The following is a 14,608-nucleotide window of genomic DNA, read 5'->3' on the forward strand; positions in this document are numbered from 1 at the left end:
CTGGAGCACAGACGCTGTCAATTTGGGAACGCCAGTAAATCCTGGAACGGTTGCGTACGTTAGTACTCGAAACCAACGCAGGTACGAAAAACAGTGAGGAAAGGTTTTGAACATTGTATGTTAAGGCTGGTAAAGCTGCAAAGAGTATGAGAACAAAAAATAGTTTACTGGGTAAATGGCCCCACTAAAGCAGAGGGTAAAAGTTATGAACACCTTATGTTATGGCTGGAGTAGCCGCCAAAAGCGTGAGACTGAAAGAGAAGCTCACGGGCACAGAGCCCAACTAAAGCAGGGAGAAAACAATACAATCATTATATGTCCGGGCTGGAATAGCCACCAAAAGTCAGAGAAAGTGAGAGAAGCTAATGGGCATCTATGTATAGCTTTTTGTACATTGCCCAATATCACGTTATTACAGATTCCTACAAATAAAAATGTAACATAATAAAACGAGAGCTGCATACATATTAAGATAAAACATAAAACGTGGATATAATCCTCACCCACAATTCAGTTAGATGGTATATTACCCACACCTCATTACCATCATAAAAAGCAGTCCATAATTCAGCATAATCAGGTGAACTAGAGTCCATACCACAGGCTAGCAATGTGGTCCTCTCTAGCAAAAGTACAGCCTCACATTCCACCATTAAGGTCCTTACAGTTGCTAGATGATCGTCCCCAAATAATCTGCAAATGTGATGATTCTTCGGGATCCCAACAAGTCCTCCCACCACTTCCAATGAGGCAACACAGTTTAACATAACACACAAATATTTAGTTGTGATCCAGTTACAGGGGTTGGACAAATCTACCAATAAATGTCCAATGTCCAAGTTATAAATCATTTTCTTCTGGACAGGAGTACGTTTAGCCGATGTATAGGTAACCAGAGTAATGCTGATCCACTCAACGCTCAAATCAGATACCCAATGTATTGTGTTACTTATTAATATACAAGTGCCTGGCTCTCTTAAGATCAGTCTATGATTAATGTTCCATGTAAATATAATAGGGTGCAGGGAAAGCATGAATCACTTTTAAATAGAAGGTAAGTTTACTAATCAGAAATAAGCTAATTATGGAAGGTAACCGTAACTCAACCAATATATATTCAATAGAAGTGGTAAATGGTAGCATGAGGGTGGTTTTTAAGCAATAATTTTCCATTTTACCATTCTAGGTGGATTGTTTAGGTCCCATACCTCAGCACCATATAACATGACAGGGCACATTGTTGTTTTATATAGCAGCAATACAGAGTTTAGGGAATAGCCAGCATTCGCTTTTGCAAATCGTAAAAGTGCCCCCATAATCTGTCGTATTTTCACTTTGAGACCCATAATGGGAATATCCCAATTCATCCGACAATCCAAAGTAAGGCCAAGGTATGTGTAAGAAGAGACCTGCAGCACCACTTGGTCTCCAAGCCTTAACAAACAGCTTGGCCTCAAGCCCAGGGACCGTATCTCTCCTGGACTGAAATCTCTTCACTGGCTCCCAGTGGCTGCGAGGATTAAGTTCAAAACCCTCTGCATTGTCCACAAGGCCTTCTGGGGCCTGGGGCCTAAATACCTTCAACTCTCTCTTCCTAAATATCTTCCTTCACGAGCCCTTCGCTCATCCGTCTCCAACTCCCTCATGGTCAGCCGCTTCTCGAAGCAACGAGCTGGGGGTAGATCTCTCTCCGCAGCAGGGGCCTCCCTCTGGAACAGCCTTCCTGCCTCCCTGAAACTTGAGGAGAACCATCTCCGGTTCCGGAAGCACCTCAAAACCTTCCTCTTCGCTTCTGCCTTCTCTCTCCCTCTCCCCTGCTAAACCTGCTTAACTCCCCACTGAATTCTGCACTTAACCTGCATCTGGGCCACTCTCAGCGACCTCGGTCCAGGGCCCAGCCACTCTCCTCTTGCACTGCCTCCCCTGGCCCCCCCTGCACCGTGGGACTGTCACTGTATCCCTACAGCCCCCTTCCCAGCACTTGCTCTGCACTTACCTCGCACTTGCCACCAGCTGGCCCTTTTTATTCATTATTTATTTTACGCTACTTACCTTGTACTGCACTTTCCCCCCCACCTCCTCCCCTTGCACTTTCTCCTTTTTCCCCTTACCTCTGCACTTGCGCGATCTGAATGACACCTGGCCTAGTAGGATCGTTTGTCTGTCTTTCCCTTGTTTCCCCCCCCCCGCCTCGTCGCGCCTTGAAACACTTGTGTATAGGCGCGTTACAAATTACCATATCATATCATATCATATCTTATTGTAGCTCTATTTTTGCATGGGCAAAATTCCACAGTTTTAGTTTTGGTAGTATTAATATTAAGACCATTTGCCTCCACATATTGATGGAGCTTATCCACTGTACATTGAAGTCCACTAGGCGTGCCATCCAGGATGACCAGCTTGTCAGCTTAGCCTAACCAGGTTACCTTATGGGGCCCTAATCTTAAGGGTTTGATGCTGGTACTCTTCAATGCCCCCGGCAGGTCCTCCAGATACAAATTAAAGAGAAGCGGGCCAAGATACAACCTTGTTTAAGGCCTTGCCTAGTATCAACCAATTTAGTAGTGGCGACTTGGGAGGAGGTCCTAATCTTGACTTTTGTAGAAGTGTAGAGAGAGATTATCATTTTGAGCAGCCCCAATGGGATACCCAACTAAACGGTTTTTGCCGTGATCTCTCTCTACAAATGATGTAAAATGCTGTACTAAAGTAAATAAATGAGGAATATGTGTACTGTTTCCTAATGGCCCAGGCGTATTCGATAAGGCCTACCAGCGTTAATATATTGGTCAGGGTTCCTGCATACCTTTGAAAGCCTGTTTGGTACCTCGTTTGGTACCTCGGGATAAGAGATGCTTCCGTGGCTCAAGTGCTTAGCTCTAGTAACAATACTCTTGCAAATATCTTTGCTGGAAGCATCGAGCATGGCCAGGAGCCGATAATTACTTGTATCATGTCTAGACCCTTTTTTATAAATGGGTACTATGATACTTTGTTTCCAAGTTTCTGACATCCTATTAGTGTGACTAATTGATTTAAATAAACTGTGTCATCTGAGCCGGGAGCACAAGAGTTATTAAGGGACAGAATTATTTTAGTCAAATCAAGGGGGGAAGCGAATAACTGCAATAAACCCCAGATAGGTCAAAGTTAAAGGGGTTGGGTGATGGTTTATCAATAGAATAATTAAGAAATACCTCCCGTTTCTCATTAGTCACATTAGCCTTCATTAATGGTCGGGTTTTCCAAAGATCGTGTCAGTTGCCAAAATAAACTATGATTGCCATCTAAAACCGCAGCACACAAAGTTTGCCATCTCCCATGTTTTTTATCATATCGATATTGTGTCAACCACTCCTTATAAATTCTTTTCCTTGGCTTTGTCATCATTGCAATTGTACTCCCCTTATAGTTATTAGATACATTCAAATGGAGATCGCTTCACAGGCATCTCTTGGCGGAGCAAATATTCACATCATATTTATGTCTATAATTTCCATTATAAGACCTCCTAAGGACCTGTAAAGACTGAAGGGGGTGTACCTCTGCTCTCTATATGGTAGAGGAGAGGCACAGAGGACCCCAGCCAAGATTCTCTATTGTTGGTAGCAATGGACGAGCAATCAAGGCCTAGCTTCTCAGGAGGTGATGCAGGCTGATTCTTAAGTACAGTGTAGTCCCCAAGCACCCACAAAGGAATGTCCACACACTGTATTAGTTAAAACAAAGTGTTTATATAATTAAGGTTCAAGGTTATATACACAATTACAATAACTCACTGTGTGCTCAGTTAATCTACAATAACAAATATATACAGCTCTAAGTGGTATCACAATTATTATCAGATTTCATAGTGCATCAACTGTACTCTGGTTAAATGTCACACAAATCAATTAATAAAGGTAACCAACAATAGACCTAGGAGGAAAGCAGTTGGTTAGAACAATTGGCAGAATACTGGCCCCTATCACTAGACACAGATCTGTGTGGAAATCCCCCCACCTGGGCAACCTGTAAAACAAAGATATACTACACGCCCAGTCCATATATTGTTCAATAAGTCTTATTTCCTTCTACAATGTTTCTACCACCCCAATGCATCTGGAATAGCAGAGTTTGACGACGAGTCGTCGACGGATCCTTCTTGAGTGGCTCCCTTTAAAGCAGGAGCCACGGATTGTTGAGATCCCTCGAAGAAAGTGAACTCGGCGTCGAGGCAGCAGCTTCAGTCCTGGCGGTGCTCGTCGACGACGGGTCGAAGACATCCTGCAAGGAAGAGGCATGAGGGGCACCTCGATGGCGATAGTTCAGGACCGCAAAGAGATTGTGAAGAACTGTGGCACAGCAAGGGCGTCGAGTCGTCCGGCGTCTCTACGGTCTTTGGGTGGCGGGAAACCCACTGGCGGATGCTCCTCGGCGCGTCGACGGCTTGGCCTTCTCCGGCGGTATAAGGCGGTCGGCAGTGCGGATGAGCACGTCTGGGAATCAAGTGTCTTAATCAAGGGAGCGTTGCGGCTCCGGTCATCGATGGCACAGCGTCAAGTGGTCCCCTCTTCTGGGCAACACAGCTTTGACGGCCCCCCAGCGGTTTTAGCAAACCTGCAAACCCTGTTCGATGACGGTGGACGCAATGTCCAGTGCTTATCTTCGTTCTCCTCGGCGGTCCCCATCTCCGGTCAGCAGCCTGTTGAGGGTCTAATTTCCAGGGTGCTTCGGCGAAGGTTAGCAGTGCTCGATGGTCCCTCGGAGCTCAGGAAGAGTGCGCCTAACAAGGTCCTCAATTGGATCAGTCTTGACAGCTCGGTAGCTTTGGGATTTCGGCAAAGGGAGACAGCAGTCAACCTTCTTCTACAGGCTCGGCTTCGAGATCAAGCATCAGTTTCAACTTCAGCTTCTGAACGATTTCTAGCAGTGAGAGGCCCCCAGATATACTAGTTGATATCCCATTCATTCTGCTGGGTCACACTCAGGCAACCAATCACTCAGACGGGTATTCAGCATTTAGTCAGCCAATCAGGCATATGGTGCATTCAGGCCATTCTCCTCCCTCTCAGACACTCACAACAAGGAATGTGTATTGGGACAGGTACCCAGCCATTCAACACTACACACTGCATTCATACCAGTTTCGGGCAGGGCTGTCTGAGTCATTGTGTTTCATACTAGAAACCAGACATCCACAACAAGGAGTGCATATTGGTCACACACTCCATTCACCCAGGTCACATCCACAGGGTGTACCCGCAAAATACAGTCACTGGGAAGGCTCCAGCCAGTCTGGCCTGGACTTCACAACAACACCATATATGGAACTTCCACCCAACAGCCAGTTAGGGGCAAGGGACAGAGGCAGGGCTTCCCAGGACTTTGGGAAAACAAGGTAACATGCAATAGAAAGCAAGAGGCCACAGGGGCCATCTTGTTTCCTATCAGTAATAAACTGATTCCAATGGCAGGGCCTGGGTATCCCCAAAATGGAGGACACTCAGAGCACCTGTCAAATTCAGCATGGAGCTGCCACCAGCCCCTACCCTGCTCTGTGGGCCACACACGTGCCGAAAAACATAAACTGAGGGCACAGGGTTGTACCCCCACCCATGGGTGCCATAAGGGTATCCCATTGGTCTGTATACCAAACCAAAAACAGGAAGAGCTGCACTGCCAGGAGTCCCACATGGACTCCTGGGCAGAAAACAATACAGAACACAAATGAAAAATGACTACAGGATAAGGACAGGGAGGCTGTCATGACCCCTGCCCCTGGCCCTAATATGCAAGGCATTGGGGCTAAGCTACGACCCTCCATCATGGCCTTAAAGGCCTTACCATCTCATCCAAGACTCTCCTGGAGTCAGTCCTGGCGCCTTTGCCCATATATAAAGTGAGGAAGACTTGAGAACTGGACTTGGCAATGGACTTTTGTACAATATGGATGCCCCCGCATAGCTCAGTTCAATGAACCGTGCTATGTGGTCTAGTGTTTAGGTGTGGTCAGGCCTAGGGATACCTGGGATACCTGGGGGCTATATAAGCCACGCCCGGGCAGAGAAACACGCTTCGCATTACTCTGCGCTCTGCAGCGTAACGCTCACCACGTTCTGCTCGGATCTTCGCCTGCCTTCCCAGAGCCGCGTACCTGAAAGAACAAGAACACCATCAGTATAACACTTACCAGTGAATCCTGCTTGCCATCCATCGCTCTTGTGGTCCAGAGAATACAGCATCTCGGTGACGTCTCCTCGATCTTCGTAAAACGCTGCAACCTGAGAAGAAGAGAACGAAACAGCATTAGTAAGCGTTTATATTCCAATTCTGAAAATAGCTAAAACAATCGCATGCTTACCTGGGTTCGAGTTGCTCTTGGTCAACATCCATTCCGGGCCGTAACAACGACCTGCAAAAGAGAGGAAACAACGATTAGCACACGAAAAATCAAGAAGTCGCCGCATTACTCACCGCTCACTATTTTCTCAGCCAGCATCCATTCTGGGACATTGCAGCGGCCTGCAAGAAAGAGAGAAAGACAGGTCAGCACAAGAAAAGGCAGATAGCGCTGCGCATCGCGCTTTCACTTACCATCTCGTGCTTAGCCTCAAGCAGCACAATATCACTAATGAGCTCTTCCTGCACCTAGAGGAAGAAGGAGAGACATTAACAGGGGCAATTGGAAAGAAAAGGACAAACTGCAAAAACCGGAAAACTTATCTTGACGGACTGGAGTCACAGCAGGTCTGGATTGTTAGGGCCCGCACCAGTGAAGCAACTAGGTCGAAGTGCGCCCACACCAACAACGCACCCCTGCACCGAGAGGCAGGATGTAGAGCGCATCATACAAGAAAGCAAGGTGAGGAGAGAACTAAGGGGAAAGTTGGGGTGGGATCCAAGCAACAAGAGACAGTAAGATTAAACCCGAAATTCCTGTATTTCAGGCCCGATCCTCGGCCGAACAGAGTCCAAGGGAGTGGTTCGAGATCGCAAGTGGTCCAGTCAGGATGAGTGGCATCCCCATGGATATCAGGTGAGCGTTACAGAACGCGAAGCCTTAAAAAACTGTAATCCACCTGGGCGTCATGGAAACGTCAGAAACCGACCAGATAGCTGAAATGCTGGAGCAGTTACGTGCTGAGGTGCATTCAGCCAGACAGGAGACCAACGCCCTCATCGGTGCCAACATCATCAGTCTATCTGGTACAGATAACCCTTCCTCGAGCAGTTCCTTTGGCCCCACCTGAACGATTCACTGGAGACCCCAAAAAGTATGCAACATTTATGAACCAATGTCGCCTCCATTTCCTTTGTAGGCCTGGGGCCTTCCCTAACGACCAGTCACGGGTTGCTTTCGTGCTATCTTATTTGAGTGGCAGTGCTGCGGACTGGTCTGTACCCTTTGGTAGTCAGGATGATGCTCTGCTACATGACTTCAGGGGTTTTCAGCAGGAGATGGAAAAGCTCTTTGCTCGTCGTACCCATGGACAGGCACTGGACAACGAACTTTTGTCCCTTCATCAAGGAAACCAAGACTTATTAACACATATAGCAACCTTCAACAGGCTCGGGGTCGAAGCAGGGTGGCCTGAGGAGAAGCAACAACGTTATTCCACCAGGGCCTATGGGGTGAGCTAAAAGATGTTCTTGCTCAAGTGGTCAATCCACCAAAAGACTGTGCAGCCCGGTTTCACTACCTAGACTGTTTGATCTTATAAATTACTATGGTGCCTTTTCGGGACTTAAGATACACGCATCCAAGTCTAGCTTTATGCCTATGGGTCCTGGGGACCAAGATATTGGGGATCGCTCCGAAATATTCGGAGTAAGAATAGAATGAGTGTCCTCTGGGTATCTGGGTACCTGCATTCCTAGGAACCTTTCACTGCTATACCAGTGTAACTTCCCCGAAATTTTGGCCAAGATTAGCAGCGATCTCAAACGTTGGGCACCTCTTACACTCTCTTGGTTTGGGCGTATGGTTACGTTTAAAATGAACGTCTTGCCTCGCCTACTCTGTCTCTTTGCAGCCCTCCCCGTGGTGATCCCTGATGCCTTTTTCGAGGTTTTACAATCCCAAGTCCTTCAGTTTAAATGGTACGGGAGGAGAGCAAGAGTCAAGTTCTCCACCTTGACCCTTCCGAAGTCTCATGGTCGATTCAGCCTTCGTGACTTTAGGCCATACTATAAAGCAGCTCAGCTCTGGGTGTTGTTGGAACATATGAGAGAAGATATGAGGACATATTGGACATACATTGAAGATATCCACACCAACCCGAAAAAAGTCAGAGACCTGCTATGGGCCTCCCCTAAAGCCCTCCCCTCCCACCTCAGAACACACCCTACATTAGCGGTCCTATGGGCAGCCTGGAAACCGAATAAAGATAACAAAATGCTGTCATCCTGGCCGTCCCCTTTAACGTCATTGTGGGGCCCCCCTGTCAATCTAGACACCAGAAGCTTCCATGATACCCAAGCATGGTCAGACATGGGTGTGGAGAGGATTTCCCAACTCTCCCGCGAAGAGGGCTTCATAGACTACGACCAATTGAGCGAGGCACTGGGTGACAAACCACCCTCGATCTTTGAGTAACTGCGCTTGAAGGGAATTCTGACTCACCCTCAGTGGGCTGACAACCCTAAACACCCCCTCACCCCCTTTGAAGATGTAATAGCTAAAAGTGTCTCTCGGAAGGGCTCCCTATCTAAGTTTTACAGTACACTGATAACGGCTAACTTGGAGGGTAGACAACCCTTTAAACAAATTTGGGAAGAAAGGCTGGGCATGACGCTGGATGACCACACATGGAGGGCAATTTTTAAAACTATATTCACGGGTTCTTTGTATACTGCTGCCATGGAGCACAGCTTCAAGATTCTCCATTCCTGGCATCGCCCCCCGGCCACCCTGTCCAGAATGTTTGTAAAGGTATCCCATTCTGTTCTAGGTTATGTCTCCAAAGGGGCACATGGTTCCATATGTGGTGGGGATGTCCGGTCATTCAGGTGTACTGGTCGGAACTGCTCAGTTGGATTAAGGACGTAGAGGGGTTCTGCCCATCCCTACTCCCCCTGGAAATCCTCCTGGGTACCCCCATGCCGGAGACGGAACAGAACGCATTCCCAAGGGTCATTGGGGCCATGTTGAGCGCGGGGAGGTTAGCACTGGCCCAAAAGTGGAAAAGCGCTCTAGCACCATCCAAGGAGGAATGGCTTTGTAAATTAAGGTCGATTTTCACCTATGAAAAGCTTACAGCAGTGAAAAATGACACAGTGCCGGAATTTACGCAGGAATGGACTGCGGTTCTCCTCCATGATGACTGCGTTTCAATGCGTCTGTAAAATATGCTTTATTACGTATCCTCTGTATCCATCTCAGCACTGGCCCCAGAGTTAGAGTTTGGCCCTCAGTTTGCTTTGAATCAAGCAGACCCCACAATGTCAAAAGTGCATAACAATGTATACAATGATGTTTGAATGTTCTCTCGGCAACTTCCATAACCTGCAAAACCTCAAGACTTGGTATGCCGCAAAGTTGGGGGGGGTGGGGAGGGAAGGGAGAGGGGAGATGGGATTAATAGATAAAAATGTTGACATCTTTGTTTGCTTATTCTATGGCAGATGGGGATTGCTGGTGCAGCCTACCTTGTATGTACAATGTCAATAAAAAACAAATTTAAAAAAAAAGACTGTGCAGAGTTCATTAATCTTGCTGTTCAGCTAGATCATAGGTTGCAAGACCGAAGAGCAGATCGGAGTAGACTGGACACCCGCCCTATGTACGTACGATCAAAGGACAATGCCCCACGAGCAACAGAAAGTTCTGTGGAACCAATGCGAATAGGAGGGGTAAGGGCCCCTTTAACCAAGGCTGAAAGGGACAAGAGAAGGCAGAAGCAGTTATGTTTATACTGTGGTAAATTAGGCCATTTCCTTAAAGAGTGTCCAGTGAGGCCGCCGAAGAGAACCGTAGGAGCCACTGACAAAGAAGACGCGAACGAGGAGTCAGAGAACTAATAAGCCCAGCAAGTGTAGGGGTCCATTTGTCGAGCGAAGAAGGTGAACTACAGACCTCCCATTTTGTGCTGCCTGTGATCCTGATCAACCACCGGCAACCGTCACGGATGCATACCATAGAAGCATACATAAACAGCGGAGCAGTGGGGAATTACATGGACCAAGATCTCGCAGCAAAGATGGGGCTTCCTCTATGCCCTAAGTCGACCACTGAAACAGTCACCACAGTTGATGGTACGGAAATAGCTTCCGGTCCAGTATCCCAATGCACAACAGTCTTACCCCTTCTGTGCCAGGATGGACTCCGGGAATCTATTGCTTTCGACCTCATCAAGGCACCCCAGTTTAGGTTGATCTTAGGGATGCCGTGGTTGGTAGCTCACAATCCTCGAATAGATTGTCCTGCAAAGGAGTTGACCTTTTCCGAAAGTTGTACTCACACTTGTAACCACAATGAAAAACAGCCAACAGATACAAGTACATCTGCTCATGGAACAGCGGCAATAACTCTGGGTGTAACCAGTACCCTACCAAGTGAATACCAGGACTTTCAAGATGTGTTTCAGAAAGAACAAACTTATACCTTACCGCTGCACAGGCCATATGATTGCCAGATCAACCTTGTACCCGGTGCAGAAATCCCTTGTGGTCGGATCTATGCACTCACAGAACCAGAAAACCAACCTTTGAAGTCCTATTTATATCAATACCTGGCAAATGGTTTCATCCACCCTTCGAAGTCACCAGCTGCATCTCCTCTATTCTTCGTGCCGAAGAAGGAAGGAGATTTGAGGACTTGCATTGACTACCGCACATTAAACCAAATCACCATAAAGAATTGCTACCCCCTACCGCTTATTCCGGAACTGTTAGATCAAGTCAAAGACGCCCCCATCTACACTAAATTGGACCTTAGAGGAGTGTACCATCTCATTCCAGTGAAAAAGGGTGACGAAAGGAAGACCGCCTTTTGTACCAAATATGGCCTATACCAATACCAGGTAATGCCCTTTGGGCTTTGCAACGCTCCCGCTGCATTTTAGTACTTCATGAACGATGTCTTGACAGAACTATTCGACGTCTGTGCCCTAGTCTATATTGACGATATCCTAGTATATTCAGCTTCAAAACAGGACCACGTCAAGCATGTCCGCTCCGTTCTTACAAAACTCTACCAACATCAACTCTATGCCAAACTCAAGAAATGCTAATTTCATGTCACCGAAGTGGAGTACCTCGGTTTCGTCCTGACCCCAAAAGGAATCCGAATGGATGCCCACAAAGTCGATGCCATTCTAAACTGGCCGTCGCCAAGTTCGTTCAAAGGAATCCAGAGCATGTTGGGTTTTGCAAACTTCTACCGCCAATTCATCCCGGGGTTTTCTCAAATAGTGCATCCGATCACATCACTATTAAGAAAAAGCAATAAGAAATTCCAATGGACAGAAGAAGCAGAAAAGCACTTCCAAGAACTCAAGGTGAGGTTCACTTCCGCCCCGATCCCACGACATCCTCGCCCATATCTTCCTTACGTGGTAGAAACGGATGCCTCAAGCATGGCAATGGGAGCTGTTCTCTAGCAAAGGGACCCAAAGACCGGTCAATTGCACCCTGTAGCCTTCTGGTCACGTAAATTCTCACCACCTGAACTCAATTACGCTATCACGGATAAAGAGCTTCGAGCCATAAATTCAGCCTTTAAAGCCTGGCGACATTATCTCCTAGGTGCAAGGCATACAATCTGTTAAAGTGGATATCACGAGATCGATGAGTACCTGTTTGTCTTGCCGAAGGTCTTGGGTTGGCAGCCAGACTGTCTATTCTTCTCCAAAGCAAGTGTAACGCGGGTAGCCAGTCCAGACCTAAACCCAAACTTAACAACTGGGCGCAGGATGAACCGACTCCCAACGTCACGGTGTGCTCACCCCTGATTTACGTGACGTCAGGACAGTGCGAGCACTGGCAGGGGGAGCAGAGAGTGGTCTGTCCTTCCGCAGCAGTAGATGAAATATCAGGTAGCTGGCGGATCTTGTCCACGGCGGATGAATACCAGGCAGGCAAGGAGGCTGACGTAGACAAGCACCAAGGGAGAGGCAGGCAAAACAGGAGCGCAGAAGGACCCAGAGAGAATCAAGTAGATAGTGGTCAAAAGAACAGGTAGGGACCTGAAAGGTACTGGCAGGTAATGATAATGGCCAGGGGAACTGAAGGGAACCAGGAGGGAGCAGACTGGTAGAAGGCAATGGCCAGGGAAACTGAATGGAACCAGGAGGGAGCAGACTGGTAGAAGGCAATGGCCAGGGAAACTGAATGGAACCAGGAGGGAGCAGACTGGTAGAAGGCAATGGCCAGGGAAACTGAATGGAACCAGGAGGGAGCAGACTGGTAGAAGGCAATGGCCAGGGAAACTGAATGGAACCAGGAGGCAGCAGACTGGTAGAAGGCAATGGCCAGGGAAACTGAAGGGAACCAACGGGCAGAAGAACGGAGCGAAGACACGGTCAAAACATAAACGCGTTGAGACGCGATTGAATTTAGTCTTGGCTCATCTTATAGAGCCGCCAGCACCTGAGAGGCTTGGACCGCAAGCCGACTCGTTCCCAGGTGCTGGCGAGCCCAGAACGAGGCTTGAGAAGCAAGCTCTCGTCGCTCCGAGTGCCCAATATACTGCGCATGCGTGGGCGCGAGGACACGAGCGACCGCGCATGCGCAGTGGAACATAACTCCGGACTCCCGGAATTCCCCGGGGAGCCGAACCCCAAGTGCGGAAGCGAGAATAAATCCGCCAAGAGGGAGCCGATCGGACAGGACCGGAAGGGCCAGACCGTCGGGTGAGTGGCATGACACTATGACCCCTCCCAGAAAGACCCAGAGCCCCTGGTTTCCAGGGAAACCACTGATAGAACTCGCGGATAAGACGGGGAGCGTGCACATGAACATGCGGTTCCCAGGTGTGATCGCAAGCTGGGTACCCCTTCCAGTCCACCAAATAGTGAAGCACACCCCGACGTAAACGCGAGTCACAAATCTCCTGAACCTCAAATTCAGGAAACCCCCCGCACCTGGATAGAGGCAGGACGAGGACATGCACGCCTATACCCGTCAACCACATAAGGCTTTAGGGGGGAAACATGAAAAACGGGATGTATTCGCCAGGAAGGGGGTAGCTGAAGACGAAAGGCCACAGAGGACAGACGCCGGATGACCTTGAATGGACCAAAATAACGAGGGGCCAGCTTTACAGGTAAGTTACGTATTGGCAGGTTTTTTGATGATAACCAAACCCGATCCCCCACCTGGAAGTTGGGTTCCAGGGTTCGACCCCTGTCAGCCTGCCTCTTCATGCGCTCCTGTGCCTATGCCAGGGCCCGACGTGCCAACTCGTGATGCCTCTGTATGGTGGATACCAATTGATCAGCAGAAGGAACGGTACTGGGTAACACTGGACGAAAAGGCATCAATTTGGGGTGTTGGCCGTAGAACAATAGAATGGACTCACACCGATAGAGGCATGTATGGTGTTGTTGTAGGAGACCTCCGCCAGGTCTAGAAGCGATCCCCAGTTGGATTGCGTGGCGTTAGCGTAACACCGAAGATAGTCCTCCAGGGTTTGGTTTGTTCTCTCTGTTTGACCGTTGGTCTGAGGGTGGTAACCGGAACTCAACGCCCTGCGAATGCCGAGATGATCACACAGTTTGGTCCAATAAGAAGAAAGGAACTGAGGCCCTCTATCCGAGATGATCTTTTCAGGCAAACCATGTAGTCGATATATTTCGTGCAAAAAGGCAGACGCCATTTGAGCGGCCGTAGGTATCGCACGGAATGGAATGAAATGGGCGCGCTTGGTGAAGCAATCCACTACCACCATAATACAAGTACATCCGTCAGAGGGCGGTAACTCGACTATAAAGTCAGTTGCAATGGTGTGCCAAGGATATGGTGGTATTTCAGAGGGTCGTAATAACCCCAATGGACGCCTCCTGGGAGCCTTGATCTGGGCGCAGACTGGACAACTCTTCACGTAACTATTGACTTCTCGAGCCCAGCCGGGCCACCAAAACTGTCTGGATACAAGGTCTTGAGTGGTTCGGACGCCACGATGTCCACCGATGCACGAGTCATGAAAGCCATGTAGTATAGTCTTGCGGACAGTATCCCTTGGGACGTACAGTCTTCCTTGATAAAAAAGCAGCCCATCACGTTCCGTGACCAATGTTCTCTTACGAAGAGTTGTTCTCTCGGGATCCATCAAGGTCTCCTTTTGAATGGTCTGAAGATAGGGAGATAAAGTCAACAGAAAATGACTAGGTGAGATTAAGGGCATATCGAGACTGAGATTCTCCTCTCCCTTATCCAAAGAACGAGATAAAGCGTCAGCTTTCAGATTGGAAGTGCATGGAATGTATGTTATGTTGAAGACATAGGGAGAAAAAAAAAAAGCCCATCGGGCCTGACGTGGCGTACGACACTGCAAAGAACGAAGATATTGTAGGTTACGATGATCGGTGCGTACTTCCACCGGAAAGCGACCCCCAAGCAGATGATGTCTCCATTCCTCGAAGGCAGTCTTGATGGCCAAAAGCTCCCTTTCTATGACTGCATA

This window comes from Ambystoma mexicanum, chromosome 10, assembly GCF_040938575.1.
Source record: "Ambystoma mexicanum isolate Mex_15411 chromosome 10, UKY_AmexF1_1, whole genome shotgun sequence".
In the NCBI taxonomy this organism is placed as follows: domain Eukaryota; kingdom Metazoa; phylum Chordata; class Amphibia; order Caudata; family Ambystomatidae; genus Ambystoma; species Ambystoma mexicanum.